The sequence below is a fragment of the Clarias gariepinus genome, chromosome 6 (genome assembly GCF_024256425.1).
Source record: "Clarias gariepinus isolate MV-2021 ecotype Netherlands chromosome 6, CGAR_prim_01v2, whole genome shotgun sequence".
Lineage (NCBI taxonomy): Eukaryota > Metazoa > Chordata > Actinopteri > Siluriformes > Clariidae > Clarias > Clarias gariepinus.
The window spans coordinates 22,708,610-22,730,288 of NC_071105.1; positions in this window are offsets into that span (position 1 = coordinate 22,708,610).

The following is a 21,679-nucleotide window of genomic DNA, read 5'->3' on the forward strand; positions in this document are numbered from 1 at the left end:
TTTTGCACATTATATTCAGTGGCGGCTGGTCAATAAGGGGCGCAGGGGCGCCGCCACCTTGAAGTTAGGCAAAGAAAAATGCTACTTTATTTAACATAATTATTATTTATTTTAAGAATGAAATAAAGTCATTTAGTCACAACATTCCGCTCTGTATTTCTTAATATAATTTATTTACAAAAAAAAAATCCAAACTGTATTACGTTCATTTGTGTTCATGTACGCGGGGCGCCGGACAAACGAGTGTCTATTTAGGCACGTACATTTTTGAAAAGCATGTGATTTAAGGCTGAGCTCTAATTAGATTTTTTACAAATCATCCTTGGAGCGCAGCACTGTGCGCCTTGAACCCTCCCACTTTTGTTCTTAGCGAATCAATATTGTTTTTGTATATTTGGGCTCATGTGATTGGACCATTCTCAACAAGTCTATTGAATAGTGATTGACGTGGAAGCCAGCTTCAGGGGGAAATTTTGTAATTTCTTTGTTAAAATAATCCTTCACAAGGCGGTCGAAAGAAAAAAAAGTTAAAGATCTTGGACCAGATCGACCTCTTTTTCTAAATAAGCAGCGGTCAAGTGAAACTCGGTGCTTTTTCAGCACTTCTTATTTCTATTTACTGGCGATTATTAAAATTTTGTTTGCGACCCAAATTTTGCACCAGCCGCCACTGATTACATTGTACTAGTATTGTGAAATGTGACTCCCCAGTTACTGCTGTGCAGGTGTGAATGTACTACATCAGTTCATTTGTAACTGCGGTGGGAGCAACAATGGATGCCGCATTAGTGATTTGCTCAGGAAATAAACAGCATGCAGTGGTTTATTTTTGTGGTCTGAATGCTGATAATTAAGGGTCAGTATTGGAACATTATCACAAGTTAATAAGCTATTTATTTATTAAAGAGCTGAAACCTAAAATTCTGATTAAATGCACAGGACTGCTATCCAAGTGCGTTGCATTGACAAGGCGCTGCCGCACACTTCTGCGCACACTGTTGACACTTCTCCATAACTTCTTTTTGAGGTTATTAAAGCATCCTCCCTGTAGTTCTGATCTTGCTCTATCTACAGTGCATCCGGAAAGTATTCACAGAACATCACTTGTTTCACATTTTGTTACTGTATGTCACAGCCTTATTCTAAAATGGATTAAAAAAAAATCCCTCGGAATTCTGCACACAACTCTGCAGCAATCCGCCAATCAGGCCTATATGGCAAAGTGGCCAGAGATTTTTATCAGACCTGAGAATTTTGTTTCTTATGGTCTAAGAGTCCTTCAGGTGCCTTTATTCAAACTCCAGGCGGGTGTGCCATGTGCCTTTTACTAAGGAGTGGCTTCCATCTGGCCACTCTACCATATAGACCTGATTGGTGGATTGCTGCAGAGATGGTTGTCCTTCTGAAAGTCCTCTCCACAGAGGACCTCTGGAGCTCTGACAGAGTGACCATCGGGTTCTTGATCACCTCCCTGACTAGGGCCCTTCAAAAGCTGCAGAAACATCTCAAGGATGATCAGGGGAAACAGGATGCGCCTGAGCTCTATCTTGAGCTCCATGGCAAAGGCTGTGAATACTTATGTACATGTGCTTTCTCACTTTTTTTACTTTTAATAAATTTGCAAAAATCTCAAGTAAACTTTTTTCATGTTGTCATTATGGGGTGTTGTGTGTAGAATTCTGAGGAAAAAAATGAATTTACTTCATTTTAATATAAGGTTGTGACAACAAAGTGTGGAAAAAGTGATGCGCTGTGAATACTTTCCGGATGCACTGTAACTTTCACCTGTTTGGACGAAGATTGACTGCTGATGAAGAAATGAAGGCAGAAGTGCATTTGTGGCTTGCAACTCAGCCTTAATGAGAAATTACGAATGTTTGTTGACAAATGAACAGGGTTTATTCAAAAGCAAATATATTATATTGAAAAATGATGTATTTGTCTTTTCTAAATGTTAATTAAAATAAATTTTAGAGCCAGAGCGCAAATAATTTTTGACTTACCCTCGTGCATTATATAGTCTTAATAACCATAACCATATGAAATTATGAAATTGCTTTTATAACTCATTTACTTACATCGCGGAGGATTAATTTTCTCCACAAGAAGGAGCTATTAGCACACAAGCAGCTTTTTATCTCATCACATCATCATTTGATTTAGCTTTATTCTCAAATTCAAATTTTTATTTGTCACATACACAGTCATACAGTACACAGTACGATATGCAGTGAAATGCTTGTACGACCGCCAGTGACCTTAAAAAGAAAATAAAAACTATATATAAGGAATAAATATTATTTAAAAAAAGAAATACGAAAGAAAATAAAACTTTAACTCAACACTTAGTTTAAGAAATTACTAGGAATTTACTATTAGTTGAAAATAATGTACAGTCCTTGATATGTTATAAACTCTCATATGCCTGCATCAAGCGGTGGTCTTTCACATTACATTTGTTTAATTTGACATTTCAGCATTTTACCTGACAAATGACATTCACAACATAATCACTCCAAAGGAAATCTGCACTCCCACACAATGTAGGTCTATTTGCATAGAGGGTGAGGACACACTTTGATTTGATCATATTTTTTTGTATGCATTGGTTTTATCCTATTAGGAATTTAAGAAAAAAATTAACACCCTTATATTTGTCAGTGTGAAGAATACAGTACAGTTCTCTCCATAGCTGCCCGCAGTTATGACTTGAATTCAGTAGCTTTTCTAAAATGATTAAAACATTAGTCAAACTGCTTTTACTAAAGATGTCTTAACTTCCATTCACCCAAATGTTCTGATTTGAATTGTCTTAAAATAGGGATTTAACTTAAGTGGGTGTCCATAGTCATCATCAAAAATCGAGTACAACCTAAGACAGCTTTACAAACTATCAAAGCATGAATTAGTTGTAGCTGGGTCTAAACTTAAAGGTAACATGGCACCATTTTTTTTCATTGAGTAATAATTAGTTTTTTGTTTTTTTACTGCCTTATGTAGAGATTTTGATTGTATGGGGAACAGTATTTTACATATCAGAATGTTGCATAATTAACATGTATAATTAACATATTTTGTTCATGTTATTATGTTAATGAATATTTTCTGATCATGCTGAATGTTTTGCCAATTACTAGAACATCAAGAAGTTATGATTAGGTATGGTAATATTAGTTATGATCATTTATATTCTTATAATAAGAAAAGAAAATCTCACTTTTTGTAAAAAAATGTTTATCCAAATGGCTGCCTTATGTACATTCCTTAAACATTCAATGTTATGTTAATTTATAATAGTAATAATAATGTCAAGGGTAATGCATGGAGTTAACATTGTCACAGCCTTCAGTTCCCAGAATGTACCTCAGTCACGTTATTCTAATTGGCCTCATCTGAACCTTGTTTAGTTTTGTCTATATATATAACCTAAGTTTCAGTTATTTGGCTGTCTTGCAACTGTATATTTCCTGCTCGGCATCCAGTGGTTTCCTGTTCTGTTTGTTGCCGGTCTTGTTAATGTTGATCTCCTCTTCTGATTACTGTTTTCTTTGCTGTTTGGTGTTTTGTTCCTGTTCCTGTTTAGTTTTTTTTATATTTGTCATTAAAGTCTTCACATCTGCTTATATGCCATGCCTACAGCCCAACTACTTAACATAATAATAATAATAATAATAATAATAATAATAAAAACATTTAGGTTTTCTTATCTATTTAAATTAGTTGTAACTTAAAATAGAGTTTGACTTGTCAAAACATTTCTGGAATAATTTTGTCTCACCTAAATAATGATTAGAAAAGAAACAGTTCCACAAACCTTGGTTTTAATAAATAGGACTTTCAAAGTATTATTATTAGCTTCTCCAATATTCCAATAGAATGTCCCATGTTCTTAACAGAAAAATATTTAAATACTATTAATAGTAATTATTTAGGTGAGACAAACTTATTACAGAAATGTTTTGATGAGTTGAAGTTACAACTATTTATAACAAAACTATATGAACAGAGATGAAAAACTAAATATTGCTATCATTATTATTGATTTCATTATGTGACAAAAACAAGTGATGCTATTGGTTAATTGTCACAACGCTCGATCTGGTAGTACTCTGCTCAAAACGTGAACGTTGTAAGCGTTAAAATAGCTTGAGCTAAAATGAAACCTTTGTTACAGACAATTGTGCATGTCAGAAAAATTTGCCAAAATGAGGTTAAGTCCAAATAGAAGTCAGGAATTAACACGAAAAATTAACATTGCTTTTATGAAAAATAGGGTGCTATGCCATGCCTCATCTATTTGATATCTTGATTTCATTACATTGCGGTCATAGTTATCACTTTTTACGGACAACAAAGGTGCTTGCTAATAGTGAAAGCTAATGAAGTTGTATTGAGGATACATGAAAAACAAAGAAATCTAAATCCTTACATGGAATATTGGGAAGGTGTTCTCAACACTAAGTTAAAGATATATAACATGATGTACTGTAAATACCACATGCCTATGTATTCCCTCACTCTCCACGAGAAACTGGCAGAGGTGGTGGTACGGGTCTCCTGTTGTCTAAGAGATGGTCCTTCTCGCCTATCCGCCTATCCTCAGTTTTTCCACACTTGAATTTCATTCAGTTAAGGTATTTACCGCCCTCCTGGGTCTCTGGGAAACTTTCTAGATGAAATGGACATGCTTCTTAGTCTTTCTCCTTTTGCTAACACTCCTCTCACTGTTCTATGAGATTTCAACCTTCCATCTGACGAACTCCAATCCTCTTTCCTTCTCCCTCTCCTTAACTCCTTCTCTTTAACTCTAAACAGCTGGCATTCAAGGCATGGAATTCTCTCAACCTCGTTTTTGCCTTTCCCCAGTCACAGATATCACTACTATTCCTCTTCATAAATCTGATCATTACCTGGTATCCTTCACCATAACCCTCCCTATTCTATGTAAACCTCACTACCAAAATGTCTCTTTTACCCGCAGAAACCTTCACTCTGTATTCCCTTCCTCTGTGTCTTCATGCACCCTATCATCCCTCCCAGACCCAGACTCCTTCTCCTCTCTACCACTAAAGACTGCGACTGAAACTTTCCTCTCCTCTCTCTTCTTATCCATAGATCTCCTTTGTCCGCTGTCATCTTAACCAAGGAAGACGACTTGTCCTGCTCCTTGGCTATCTGATGTACTACGCAACAACAGGAGAGAATTAAGAACTGCAGAGAGAAGATCCTCGTCTCTTACCAGACTCTTCTCTTCAAATTCTCATGTGATGTGACTTCTTCCAAAACTACCTTGTACAGAGAAAAGCTGGAAGCCTTTGCACATGATCCTGGCAAACTCCATAACATGTCCTCACTTCTCAACCCACCGACTCCTCCTGCCCCTTCCTCTCTGACTGCTGACGATTTTGACTCATTCTACGATGGGAAAATTGCAGCAATCCGCCAGTCCTTCGTTCCCAACCAAACTCCTACAGCAGAACCTCAGGACCTTTCTTTCCCTCCCTTAGCAGAATTCTCCAACCTGTCATCTGATGAGATTCAGCAGATCATCTCGTCATCTAACCCCATCACCTGTTCATTAGACCTAATCCCTTCCACAATGCTTCAGGCCACCTCACGAGACCTCCTTCCCTTTACCACAACCATCATCAACCATTCCATATCATCTGGTCATGTTCCTGCTGCTTTTAAGAAGGCAAGGGTTATTCCCATCCTCAAGAAACCCTGCCTGGACCCATCAGAAGTTAACAACTATCACCCAGTATCACTTCTCTCTATTATTTCCAAAATTCTTGAAAGGACTTTTTATAACCAAATGTCTCTTTATCTCTCACAGAACAACCTTAATGATCCCAACCAATCTGGATTCAAAGTGACACATTCCAGAGAGACTGCCCCTCTGTCAGTCACTGAGAATCTCTATGTTGCTAGATCTGATTAACTGTCATCTGTCCTTATCCTCCTGGACCTGTCAGCTGCATTTGACACGGTGAACCACAAGATTCTATTATCTATTCTTACTAGCCTTGGAATTTGTGGAACAGCGTGGCAATGGTTTGCTTCTTACCTAGAAGATAACATGGAGGGGATATACATCTGCCCTATGTAGACTCTCTACTGGTGTCCCGCAGGGCTCAGTACTTTGTCCTCTTCTGTTCTCCCTCTTGGTAAGGTCATAACATCGCACGGATTTTCATACCATTGTTATGCAGATGACCCAACTTACTTTCTCCTTTCCTCCCTCTGACACTCAGGTTTCCACCCAGATCTTAGCATGTCTGGCAGACATCTCATCCTGGATGGCAGCTCATTAGCTGAAGCTCAATCTGTGTAAAACCGAACTGTTGTTCATCCCTTGTGACTCATCCCCAGGTCAAGACCTTGTGATATTACTAGACAACAACCAAATCACTCTTTCAGCCACCACCTGCAATCTTGGGGTAACCATGGACAATCATTTTTTCATTTTCCCCACACATCGCTAACCTAACTCAATCTTGTAGATTTCTTCTTCACAATATCAGACGAATCCGCCCATTTCTTTCTTTACAGGCTACTCAGGTGCTTGTGCAGTCCCTTGATATTTCAAGACTGGACTACTGCCACTTACTCCTGGCAGGCCTGCCTCTGTCCACGATTCGTCCTCGGCAACTAACCGTCCCAAGTTTTCCCACACCACCCCACTCCTCCGCTCCCTGCACTGACTTTCTGTAGCTGCCCGCATCAAATTCCAAATGCTGATGCTTGCCTATAAAGCTAAAAATGGCCCAGTACCCACTTACCTCTCTGCTTTAATCACACCAAGCACTGCACCAAGTTCCCTCCGATCCTCCAGCACTGCTCGCCTCATCCCACCATCTCTTAGGGATCAAGGGCGGCATTCATCCAGACTCTTTTCTGTTCTGGCACCTAGGTGGTGGAACGAACTTCCTATAGATGTCCATACAGCAGAGACTTTGACTATCTTTAAACAACGACTCAAGACGTATCTGTTTCTGCAGTACTTGGACTAATCACAACTCCAAAAAAAAAAAAAAAAAACCTCTTCTCAGTTGTGTTTGACTAATGGCCTAATGGCACTAAGTTAATAACCTAGTTAACCCAGTGTAAGTATGTATCTAGTGATATAAACTTAAAAGCACTTTTTGTAAGTCGCTCTGGATAAGAGCGTCTGCCAAATGGCTAAAAGTAAATGTAAATATAAATATGTCAACTATTATAGTTTTGGAGAAATCAAAGAACATAATTCTCAAAGCAGGTAGCACCATGAGAAATATGTTCTTTGATTTCTTCAGTGCCTTCAACACAATTTAACCTACACTGCTACAAAAGAAGCTGGAGAAGATGCATATCGACTTCTCCACAACCTCCTGGATCACCAACTGGACAGACCACAGTTTGCAGGAATGTATGTCAGAAAAAGTGATCAGCAGTGCCGGAGCACCTCTATCCTTTCCTTTTTACATTTGACACTTCAGACTTCCAGTACAACTCAGAAACCTGTCACTTGCAAAAGTTCTCGAATGATTTTGCAGTTGTGGAATGCGTTAATAGTAATAATAATTACAGAGACCTAGTGGACAGCTTTGTGAATTGGTGTGAGAAGAACCATCTCATCCTGAATGTGACTAAGACCAAGGAGGTGAATCTCAGGAGGACCAAGTCTACCCCAAGCATAGTCCACATTCTGGGCAAGGAGGTGGAGAACTACAGATATCTTGGAATTCACATTGAATTTTCTTGGAAATGCAACACAGATTCTGTCTACAGAAAAGGACAGAGCAGTCTCTACTTCTTGAGAAAACTCAGGTCCTTTAATTTCTGCAGCAAAATGTTGCAAATCTTTTACCAGTATGTTGTGGCAAGTGCAATATTCTTTGCTTCCATCTGCTGGGGCAGTAGCATCAGAATCAGTGACTCTAAAAAATCAATAAACTCATCAGGAAGGCTAGCTCAACACTGGCCATTCCCTTGGAATGTTTGGAGCTGATTGTGGTGGAAAAGATGTTAAACAAACTGTTAACCATCATGGAGAACACTTCACATCCCCTCCACAACATACTGGCTAAACAGCAGAGCACTTTTAGTAAGACAATGCTTTAGCTCCGCTGTGACAAAGAACGGTACAGGAAGTCTTTTCTGCCAACTGCAATTAGACTTTACAATAACTCTGTGTCAGGAGAGGGATATCCTTCTCTAACATCACAATAAATATGTTCATATACATATTGTTCTAATGGCACTATGGTAACATCCTTCATTCTTTACCCATTCCTATCATAATCCTTTTTTATTAGTATTTGTATATTGCATACTTGCTGGTTCATTCTTTACTACTTGCTGGGGCACCTTGGGCACTTTATGTACATTTTCATTCCCACCTGCACTGTAAAAAAAAATAAAAACAAAAAAACAGGCCTTCTCAACATAAAAAAGTTTAGTAACAAGTTGCACAGCTTTTTTAAGTTTTAATTTTTTTTTGGCCAAACTAAATATTTTACATTGCTGTTTAGTTGACACATTGTGTACAGAGTTCAAAATATTAAGTTAACTCAACTAGTAACACAAATATTCAAGTTAGCACAAGTAGTATTGTTTGTGAGCTCAATTAATAAAATTTCTTTAGGGTTAGCTTAGTCCAGCTTTTCATCTATTCAAAAAGGTATATTGTCTCCCATAGATGCAGTATGTTAAAGTGATTGTTTTTCTATAAAAACAGGTTGGTCAAAAAAAACTCAGACAATTATAACACACAAACATTGCTTTAAAAAATGTTTTAAATGTATTAAAAAATATTTTAAATGTATAAAAAATGTATTTGACTAAAACCAGTCAAAGTTAAAACAGTAAACTGCATAAAACAGTAGAATACAGTTCGATTTTGCTTAAAATGTCAATAAAATACCTAGAGACCATCATAACCATTTTATAAATTTAGCAAAGATTTGACTTTTTAAGTCAACTTTTTCCAATGCATCAGACACAAATAAAGAGTCTCTATGGCAACAAGAGTTTGTTTCTCAACATGTGAGTCCAGTCGTTTTGGAATTCAATGTTAAGAGCACAGACCAGACCATCACTCCTAAAGTTGCTGCATTGTTGTGTCAAAACACTGTTTCTGGAAGTCTAATGATGTTTTAAAGCAATGCATTGTTTTATATTAAAAAGGGTTTTATATTTTTTAAGGGTTTTACTTTGCTATTCTCAGGAGTAACTACATGTTTTGAAGTGACCCGGTATTTACCCAATTCGGTTTTCATGCAGATAAGTGAACCGATAGAACACTTGTAGATGAGCACTAGCTACTGTGAAGCCAAACTAACACGGGCATTTTTATATTCCTTAAAGTGCTCCTATTATGCCATTTTAAGGTTGCTAATATTGCTTAATGAGTCTCTTAAAACAGGTTTACATGTATGCAAGATCGAAAAACACTTTAGTTTTCTTTAAAAATAGATTTAATTTTAATTTCATTTCTAAATGATTCACAAACGATTTGTGTGAAGCAGTTCAAAGATTCTGTCTGTCTAAACAGATTCTGGTCAGATTGCACGGTGATTTATGACTGGTCTACCGCTACAGCGTGTGTCGGAAAACAAAAAACGCCCATTACCATAACTGAACGACGGCTCTGGAGACCCGTCAATACATAGAAAAGATGGCGTCGGTTTTACCGTGTAACGACCAGCTAATTTTATATTAACTGTGGCTACAAAAATTGAGAGGTCTTTTATCTTTGTGTTGGTGTTGCGTTAAAGGCCGGTGAGCTAAAGTAGATAAAGCAAACGTGTATTATACAAAATAAATAAAAGTTAACAAAAAAGGTGCACCACAACCAAACAAAGATATAAACAATATTTACAAACTACATATAATATACGGTATGTGTATGGTTCGTTCTCATGGGGGTTAATGAAGTCCGAGAGGCCGATGACGGAGGGTAAGAAGTCCGGGGAATATGTCCAGTGAAAGATAATCGGATTTAAAAATCTTAGAAAGAAAATGATCTATTTTCTTATCTCCTCCAAACAAATAACGGCAGCGCTGTTCCTCCATTATCCCATTACAAGAGTAGGGTAATGTTAATTGTAAGGTGGCGGGCAATTTGTTCGCGACATAGAACGTGGGCGGGCAAGTTGGCTGCGTGTACTGTTGTGGAAGTCAGAGCAAAGTGCTGAAAAAGCTAGATACGGTTAATAATGTTTAGCTCCCTAGCTCCTGTACAGTGTACCTAATGTTAGCCAAGCTCACCTCATGTCAGGGTGCCTTAGTATAACGATAACCGGAAACACACCGGGCTCACGTATATAACGTTAACAGTCTAAAATACCTGTAGGCTAACTAAATCATATTTTATTAAATTAATAAATACTCAATAAATACTTACCAAACGAACAAGAAGTCCAAAAAACGGCCTCTTCACCTCTTTGGTGCAGTTTGAAGAAGTTCGGCCAACAATACAGTATTAATTTATTTAACATTTATATTTATAATTGTAACTTTTTGTTCATTGCAATTTTTGCAATTCTTGTTTGCTGCCTAAATGTTGTATTTTATGTGAACTGCCTGCTGGAACGATACAATTTCCCTTTGGGATTAATAAAGTACTCTATCTATCTAACCATCTATGATTAGTGAAGTTAATATACGTTATGTGCAATACTAGGTCTCACAAGTGGTGTAAATGTGTTTCAGGTAAATTCTGCCATGTTCTGTAAAATAGGACATTATGCTATCTGGATGTTGTTCGAGCACCCTGTTATGTACAGACTGTGTGTACAAAAGACATGGGATGCATGAGTATCGTCATTTACTGTAGTGCAACTAAAACTGATGGAGCAGCCTGATAATTCTGTAAAGTTTTTGTCATTCTTTGTAAAAAAGAAAAAAAGGACTGTGCAAAAAAAAAAAAATCTAAATTGTTACCCCTACTTTCTGTTTGACTCAATATTAACTGACTCACTATTCACCATTAAAGCATGATCACCATTAAAGCATGATTTTGCTGTATTTTTTAAATATTTAAGCTCAACCAACATATCATTGATAATAAACTGCATACTTATCCACAAACACAAGTGAAGAGGAATTTATCTATTATAACAAAATTGTGTGAAATTGCATCAAATTCGCACTTATATGAAGTTTTGTTTCATTTTTTTGTGAACTTCTGACAAAATTTATCCTAAATTTAAAATATAACTATTGTTATTTAGAGTGTATATTTAAATGAAATGACATCACAGCACAATTAAAAATTTCAAGGTCAAGCAGTATTTGCTAATTACTAATAACTCAAATAAAACAAAATGCAAATAATTTGTAAACAAATTGTGTTAATGTTTTGGCTAAATAACATTAAGAAATCAATATTTGGTAAAATAACCCAAATTTGCAATTACAGCTTACATGCGTTATGGCATGCTCTCCACCAGTTCCTCACATTGCTATTGAGTAACTTTATACCACTCTTTTTGCAAAAAAGCAAATAGTTTAGCTTTGCTTGATGGCTTGTGACCATCCATCTTTCTTTTGATGACATTACAGAAGTTTTCTGGAGTAAATCGCAGTGGTCTCTTATTTTGTTTCTAGAGCTGTATGTTGGCTTTTAATAGAATAACTATATTCTTGACAGTGCATTGCTAGCTAACAGTGACCTTATGAGATTATTTAGGATTAGGTCTGAGGGACAATGGCTTTCCAAGATTGGACTGTGATAATCTTTTGAGGACTAACACTTCCTTAAAATAATCTGTATTTAACCAAATAAAACATGGAAATCAAGAAAATGAAAATATGACAATGATGATGATGGCGACTACCACTGAACAGTGATGCATAATAAGGATACAATGTTGCAAAAGGATTAAAGAGCTACAGTAACTAATTGCTCTTGTCCTGATGATCACAAGAGGTCTTTGTCCAAGGTGCAAAAAGAATTGCAGGCCTGTTAAAAAAATTATGTCATTTAGTTTCTATTTATGTCAATGTATTAATTTCTATTATTTTTTAGTTTATATTTTATTCTATTTAATCTGCCTGTTAGATAGGCTGTATTATAAATTCTCTTTTTATGTCATCCCTGTTTATGACATGATTTAGTCTTAGATTACTGTCTTTGAAGCTGCTTGACTCATTTGCTTCTGATTTTATTCCCCAGTGATATTTGACCTTTGTTATTACTGTTTAGCAGTAAACTGAATTTTGGACTGTTTGACCTTCATTTTGATATAAACTCTATTAACATATTGGTCTATGAAGAGCGATTAGGGTTCAATCAATTTCATTCTAATCCTAAAAATATCCAATTACCACTAGGTGTTAAAAGATTCTATCAGGGTTAACAATAGATGAGATTGAAACATAAAATGTTATGTTTTTATTATAACTAAACTGTATGAAAAATATACCCTTCTGTACTGCTTGCATGGTTGCTTTGTTATGGTGCCCTGTAGATGTCACTACAAAGACTGTAAAAGACTCCTAATTGGCTGTTGAACCCATACCGAGAGCTTATCTCCAAAAAAACAATAGCCAGTTGGTCAACTGTTGTATCTAATCCTGGCTTCTACTGAGTTCCCATATGGAAGAGGAACTATGTGGATCCTGTATAATGTTTCTGTCTGACATTTACTTACACACACACACACACACACACACAAACACACACACACACGATGTACTGAGATAAACTTGTAACGTAGTTGAGCAGCAGATAAAAATGAAAATTCCAGATATTTTTCTTTTTTGTACCCTTATAATGTATAATTTTATTTATTATATGTATTTCATATATATACAGTATATAGATATACTGAACAAAAATAAAAACGCAACACTTTTGTTTTTGCTCCCATTTTTAATGAGAGGAACTCAAAGATCTGAAAGGTTTTCTACATAAAAAAAAATAACCATATCTTTCAAATATTTTTCACAAATCTGTCAAAATCCGTTACGATGAAGAACTGGAGTCAAGTCGAGACCCCAATGAGGACGACGAGCATGCAGATAAGCTTCCCTGAGACTGTTTCTGACAGTTTGTGCAGAAATTCTTTGGTTACGCACTCCGATTGTTTCAGCAGCTATCCGAGTGGCTGGTCTCAAATGATTATGGAGGTGAACCTGCTGAATGTGGAGGACCTGGGCTGGTGTGGTTACACGTGGTCTGCGGTTGTGAGGCTGGTTGGATGTACTGCCAAATCCTCTAAAACACCTTTGAAATGAACATTCAATTCACGAGCAACAGCTCTGGGGGACATCCCTGCTGTCAGCATGCCAATTGCATGCTCCCTCAAAACTTGCGACATCTGTGGCATTGTGCTGTGTGATTCAACTGAACCTTTCAAAGTGGCCTTTTACAGGTGGCCAGTCTAAGGCACACCTGTGCAATAATCATGCTGTCTAATCAGCATCTTGATATGGCACACCTGTGAGGTGGGACGGATTATCTCGGCAAAGGAGAAGTGCTCACTGTCACAGATTTTGACAGATTTGTGAACAATATTTGAAAGATATGGTTATTTTGTGTATGTAGAAAATGTTTCAGATCTTTGAGTTCATCTCATAAAAAATGGGAGCAAAAACAAAAGTGTTGCGTTTATATTTTTGTTCAGTATATATATATTGTATATATATATATATATATATATATATATATATATATATGTGTGTGTGTGTGTGTGTGTGTATATATATATATATATATATATATATATATATATAATTTTTATTACACTTTTTTTTTTTGCTAATGATGATCCAGTTTGACTATCTTACCAAGGTGTTTCTTTGCACTTGCTATATTTCCTTTCCTGTTATTTTGCATCCACTCAGGACTCACACAGATTTTCTGGTCATAAGTATAATAACTTTTATATTCCTATGATGTGTTCTAGGACATGGCACAGCCATCAACTTCCACACCTATTTACAACTTACAAAAAGATAATACTAGGAGTTTTTGTTCTTTTTTAATGCAGTTGTTTGCACAATTTTATTCCATTGTTAAAAAAAGAACTGTCCCATTTCTGCTTTACTTTGCATATATAGGAGGCGTAATATAAATGTAAATATATGTCTGTGTTTGATTGATGGGGCTGTGGCCTGCATTATGCTAACAGATGATGAGCAATTTTCAGTTTCCATCTGGCCATATATAATCTTTCTGTTTATCTGTCTGGACATGGCAACGTGCCGGGTGTGTGTGTGTATGCGTGTGTGTATGTCTGCGTAGATGGCTTTACTCTGGAGGTTTAACCAGGCGTCTGCCGGCTGACCTCATTGACCCCGGACCTTTTGCTTCATACTGAAGTGGTCGAAAGAACAGCAGGTACACATATAACACACACACACATGGACACACACAGACACGCACTGATGAGCTTCGGGTATAATGAACAGCAGGAGAGCAAGAGAAGTGGGGGAGGATGGATGGAGGCCTTTGGCATTGTTATCATGGAGGAACAGTACAGGCACAGTCAGGTCACTGAGAATGTGTGAGTGTGTGTGGCGCATGCCTGGGTCACACTCAAGCTGTTGCTCAGTGACAGACCTGCTGGTACACTACAAAGGCCAGTGACAAAAGACTCACATTCAGAGAGAGAATCGCAGCTGTCAAATAAACACAAGCATGTGCATGCACACAAACACGCAGACCTACACACACACACACACACACACACACACACTTGCACACTGCCACGAGTCACATCACCAGGGTGACTTCTGCCATGCTGTCCAATTTATGGCCCTCTTTGTTAATATAACACACACATCTCTGTCTCTCTCTCTCTCTGTCGGGCAAGCTTTCTGTTTAATTTGTCCGTTAAAAATTATCATCACAAAAGGCAACCCTAAGTGTCATATGTTATATTCATAGGCAGAATGACGAACGACTTCCTTCAAATTTGTTTGTAAAATGAAATTTTATTCTTTTATATATATATATGTAAAATTAATGTGTAAATATTTGTATGAACACTAAAAGAGTCAACACCATAAGACAAAAACTAAAAATGTTTCACAGTGTGTCCCTGAATGAAGGGAGGCTCAAATCAAATCAAAAGTACCAGTCAGTATGTGGTGTGGCCACCAGCTACAGTATGTGGTGTGGCCACCAGCTGCTTGAAGTACTGCAGTGCATCTCCTCCTCATGGACTGCCTATTGCGGACAGTCTGAGCACTGATGGAGGGATTGTGTGTTCCTGGTGTGACTCGGGCAGTTGTTGTGGCCATCCTGTACCTGTCACGCAGGTGTGATATTCGGATGTACCGATCCTGTGCAGGTGTTGTTACACGTGGTCTTCCACTGCGAGGATGATCGGCTGTCCTTCCTGTCTCCCTGTAGCGCTGTCTTAGGCATCTCACAGTGCGGACATGGCAATTTATTGCTCTAGCCACATCAGCAGTCCTCATGCCTCCCTGCAGCATGCCTAATGCACGTTCACGCAGATGAGCAGTCGGTAGACAAGTCTCTTTAGTGTCCTGCGTTTTTAGAACTGTGACCTTAAATGCCTACTTTCTGTAAGCTGTTAAGGTCTTAACAACCATTCCACAGGTGCATGTTAATTAATTGATTATGGTTAATTGAACATGCATGGAAAACATTGTTTAAACCCTTTACAATGAAGATCTGTAAAGTTATTTGCATTTTTACAACATTATTGTTGAAATACACAGTCCTGAAAAAGGGACGTTTCTTTTTTTGCTGAGTATATATATAGTATAATATAATAGTAATAATAATAATTATTATTATAATAATACCATCATCATAGAACATTCTAATGATGGGAATAGGTCTGCTTTCTATTACAAAATACAATTAGCTTAGCATTTTTCTAGTGAACTGTGTTAGCTCATAACATTAAACATTTGTGGTAACATTGGCTAAGCTATTATTTACTACATATTGTATAACCAAAGCCTCTATTTCATGCAAGAAATCTGTGACAAAAGAGAATAATAGTAATGTCATATGGGGAATAGTAGTATAGTACATTTATGTAATTGAATCATTCTTTAAATTAAATTGTCTTGCTTTGCACTATTCATGTCATCTTTAGTTCCTCTGAAAAGACAGAAGCGACAGCAGTCATGAGGAAGACATCTCATTTGCTTTCTCTCCCTCTTTTCCTAGTTCACGCTCGTGTTCATTTGTTGTTGCAGGCTGGCAGCTGTGCAGCATGTTCTAGAGCAGGTGGCCGGCTCGCAGGGTGGACAGGGAAAAAAACAAGTGGCATGTGTTTGCGTAGGCGGTGGAGCGACAGAGGGTGGGGATAGAGACAAGTCTCAGCATCCATATATCCTGTTTTAAGATGGGAAAAATCTATGAGTGTTCAGCTGTCATCATTGGCCATAAAGCATCATCCGACCCGCCATGTAACTAATCGAGAGTGGACTGATCCTGACAGTTTAAGTGCCACTTGTTGAGCGTGCAGACATGGTTCATTTAAAGCATGAATTTTCGAGTGAAAATAATATCAACATCATTCGTTTATCTGTTGATTGGTTAACGCTATTGATTGAAGGTGGAGTAAACTGGTTGCAGATGGGGGGAAGGGAAAAAAACATCATTTGCATACACAAAATTCTTTAAGCTTAATATCGGATTCCAAATTAACTGAATTGCAATGGCTTTGAATCCCACCCAGGATCTATTTCCACCTCCCTACAAGCTTCATATCCGCTTCAACTTTTTGACCACGATAAAATCAACAACAATGCAAACATATATTTAACCTGCTTGACATTCTTCCTACTTGCACACAGGCGAACATTAGAGTCATGCTTTTAAAAGAGAAAACATCATGTACCATATTTTCCAGGTCAGTGTTTTTGTTGCAAAAACAGAAATATTTGCTTTGCAAATATGCTGAGAGCCTCGGTAAAAAATATGCAGTATGCTGTCTTCATGAGTCACGCCAATTTTGCACTGTGTAATCACAGAAGTCTTGTAAGATTATTGCTTGTCACACTGTGTGAGATGATGTCAGTTGATCAGTTGGCTGATTTCTACAACAGACTGTGCAATAACATGTTCTTCAGGTCAGATTATACAATGGAGATCCTTGAATGATAGACCCGCATTTAAAACCAATTATTAGATCGCACTTAAGTTATAAATCAGCAGGATCTGGGTTCATGCAGAAGATGGGGTTGCATAAAAGTATGGTATATATACATATATATATATAGCATATACAGTATTTGAAACATATGTTTCAACGTGAGCTTAAGGATATTCTTCTGTTCATTAACATTTTTATTCTTTTTTTCCTATCCTAATCTTTTATCACATGTTCTGCTCCAGACTAACATAATCAAACTCTAAGAATTCAATAAATTTTATTGCCAGATATTTTTTAACAGCTGTGCAAGGTCACAATGCCTCACAATACCTTAAAGGGCACCATACAAATGCACTTTTTACTCATTTTTTGACATTCAGATAGATCTTCAGTGTGTGTATACCAACCAAAATTATTTTTTTAAAATACTGCTTTTTGTGCTTTTTCTAATTTGTATGAGCTGTGGCTTGACCAAGCTAATTAGATTTTCCCTCTATTAGTTCCTCATTTTAATTCTATTTTTTAATGTGTAAAAACAACATAAACATCTAATTGTAACAAGGTTTAGCATTATGCAAATACAACCTCAGATGAACAACAGATTACTTTTTTTACTGTACCATTATTCATTTAACAAAGGGAACAAAAAACATGTGGACAATACCAAGTAACCCCTTTGGAAGAATTCTGGCCCATTCTTTGTCACAACATTGCTACAGTTCATTTACGTTTTTGGGGGGGCATTTGCTAATGCACAGCTCTCTTAAGGTCCCGCCACAGCATTTCAATTAGGTTGAGGTCTGGACTAGGCCATGCAAAAACCTTGATTATTTAATTTTTTTCATTCTGATGTAGATTTACTGGTTTGTTTCAGACCATTGTGCTGTTATATGACCCAATTTCAACCAAGCCTTAGCTCTTAAACAGTTGGCCTCACATTTGCCTCTAGAATACTCTGGAATACAGAGGAGCTTGTGATCTGCAAGGTCCCTAGGTCCTATGGTTGTAAAACCTGTCTGCACACCTGCTAATGATCAATTAAACAAGGGTTGATGATTAGCAGCAACTTAGCAGTAAGGTGGTACTTCGTAGTGCCAACTGTTTTGTTTTGTTTTTCTTTTTGCCTTAATTTCTTTTAAAATTTCTTTTAAAATTGCACTGTGGAAAAAAGTTATATGTTGTTTATCTGAGGTTTATATGCCTTCAGACAAAAACACAGAATTAAAACAGGAGGTTCTAACTTTTTTATATGACTGTAAGAAGAGCCCCTACCTGGCTTGTTACTCAGCTCTGCTGCTCATTGTTATCCTTTCAATTCAATTTTGATATTTTTCTTTGACAGGAGCCAGTGGCGGCTGGTGAAAATTTTTCCTGGTGGGGCTGATGTGACAAAATATTTCTTTGCTTAGTCCAATATAAGAATTAAAATCAACAGTCAGACGATGATTACAATTAACAGTAATGATTTAATCTCCTCCTCAAAATCACCAGTTTCACAGATAAAGTAAATGAACAAATTTCCCTTGTATAATACGCCATGCATTCTTAAGAGAGTATCAAATACAATAATCAACATCAAAGGGTATGATCAGCTGGATCACCTTTCAAGCAAAGTTGCATCTCAAAGTGGTTCACACAAAGAAAAACAGTTTTAAAAATGCAATTTAACACAACAGTCTAAAACGGGTATATTAATAAGGATCTCACCGAATTTGGTGGAAACTGCTCTTCGCTCGTTAAGTTCGCCATCATTACGCTGATTGACCGCGCCTCTCTCTGATTGACCGCGCCTCAAAAGAAAAAAAACTTAAATCTCGCGGTATTTTCTGCTGCTTGGGGCAGAATTTTCAGCGCCCCAAGACCATAAAATTCTGAGAACCCGATTGGCCGCATATTTATTAATTTACCCTAGCAACAGCTACATGACTGGCTATTTGGCTGCACTCAGGGGCGCTTTTTCTCAGCGCCCCATGACAGAAACGATACAAGTCTGTCTGTGGAAATTCACTGGTGAATGAATGTCACTAGGTGGGAAATGTTGTATATGTTATTCATATCGCATATAGGCACATACTGGTGGGTAAACCGAATTAAAAAACTTAATTTGTAAAAATATATTTTACATTTTTAGCCCCTCTTATCAGGGAGGGCGGTGCCCCAGCGCCCCCTATGGGCCGGCCGCCACTGACAGGAGCGCTGGGTTAAAACTTGTACTGTATAATTTTGGCTTCCTGAGATATAGTTTGAATTGGAGAGCTGTGGTGCACAGAATATTCTCATATATTATCAGATTTCATTTGGTTTATCTTACCTGACAGCCATGCGTTACTCATTTGATTTCCCTTGGGGCTACTGCGGTACATCCTATTCCCAGGTGAGGTTTAATACTCAGCATCTGACAGTGAGTGATGTGTGAGCCAGACAATAGGACCATAAATATTATGAGAATTCCAAAAATAAAACCTAAACTGTCAAAATACACACACATACCAAATAAAAAATAATTTTTATATATGACAATATAATGTGTGCCAAAATGTAGAGTATATATTTATATAAACCATATTTATTTAAAAATTCAAAACATCTATTTCACTTAAGGCTAGTCGTTAAGCCTTATTTTTTGGTATATCCACACATTTTGCTTTTTGTGTCAGTGGATAGTCATTTGGCAATTTGGTTGAGTGAAACTGGAATGTGTTGTACCTGCACCCAATTTAAATATTACCTATATTAAGTATTACCTAACTTTAACTAGGTTTCTAGCAGTGCTGCACAATTAATCGCATAAAATTGAATTTGCAATAAAACTGAACTGTGCAATTATTTAATTGAAAAAGGCTGCAATTTATTATAGGAAATATACACATAGTCAGAATTTATGTATTTTGTAAAAAAAAAAAAAAAATAAGCATTTGTTTATTTGTTGAAATACTTTTTAGGTTGTAAATAAACATTATTAAACTTAATAAGATCATTTATTAATTTGCTGTCAGCCTAAATAAATACATTTTTAAACACAACTAAACATTTAATAGTTACATGTCGCAGTTTAATTCACAATTGTAACATGTGACAAAATTATTGCTAAATTATTTTAACAAATTGTGCAGCCCTAGTTCATGCAGAAGGCCTGGGTTTCATTCAAGCCAATACCCCCACCCACCCACTGGCTTTGCAGGGCACCCTTAGTGCCAGTCCCAGGCTAAAAAAAAAAAAAAGAGAAGTGTTGTGTTAGGCAGGCTATCCAAATCTATGCCAAAAATCAAAATGTGTGAATTGGATGATCTGCTGTGACGATCCTTAAAGAGAGCAACTGTCAGAACAACAATATTCTGAGAAGATAATTCTGTCTTTGTATTTGGTATTATGTGGATAAATTATTTTTTCTCAATTTCTGGAAAAATGCCTTTTGCTTCATATGTGTCTATCTACTCCTTCGTCTTCTTCTTCTTACACTCCTATCTCACGGTGAGATGCGGAGTTAGGCACCGTGAGTCGCCGCAATTGTCCGCCGACGTTCCGCTGGCGTTTCGCGAAGTTCTGTAAGGACCGCAAGCTTTCGCGAGGACTGGCAAAAAATTAAACACGTTTTTTTTTTAAACGTTTAATTTTTTGCGCGGAAAGATGGAAACGTACTCACAGCGCCAAAAACGTGCGGTAAATCATGATAAACCGTACTTATGACAACCGCGCGAAACCGCGTACCCCTATCTCACCTACGCGGTTCGGCCGATGGCCATAAGTACGGTTTATCATGATTCACCGCGAGTTTTTGGCGCAATGAGTACATTTCCATCTTTCTGCACAAAAAATGTAACATGTTTAAAAATTATACATGTTTAAAAATGTAATTTTTAAAAATTAAATTTTTAACTCACACTGTGAGTTGCCGCGGGCAATCGCGGCAACTTACAGTGCCTAACTTCGCATCTCACCGTGAGTCAAACTGCGTAGGTGAGATAGGGGTATTAAGGTATATATAAAGTTGGAATCCAGTAGCTTGCTTGCTTGCCGGCAACTGTAAATCTCATTCTCCCTCAACTTTGCGGCTTCTTAAAGCCGACGTTCCAGACCAGACTTTCTTAAAACATCTTATGCATCCTTCCCTGATATTGTCTTGACTTGTTCTGTGTCTTGAATTTTCTGTCTGCTTTATCTGTTACTTCCAAACACTCTTTGTTTTTGACATGTTTCAATTTCAGTACCACTCAGCATCTAGTTCTGTAGGTTGCATCATGGCCACCAATACATCTTTCTCCTCAGCTACCCTGTTCTATAAAGCTGACTTTCCAGTTCAGTCTTTTTTAAAAACACCATTAAATGCTTCCTTCTCTGATCAGTGACTACCTGTTTTAAAGACTCTTAACATTGCTTTCTCCTCTCTCTAGTTCTTGGTGCTGTCACTATATCTAGTCTCTTCTGCATATATTCTCTGCACAAGAGCAATACATCACTTTCCTGGCATCCTGTTGGGTGTTTACCTACTATAATAGATGGCTGTTTAGTTTGCTGTGTATAATTCTTAGTCTGATAATTAATATTTCCTCTTTTTGATTTTCCTGTATTGAATTTCTTGCTTTTGGTTCATTATCCCACTTCTGTTGCCA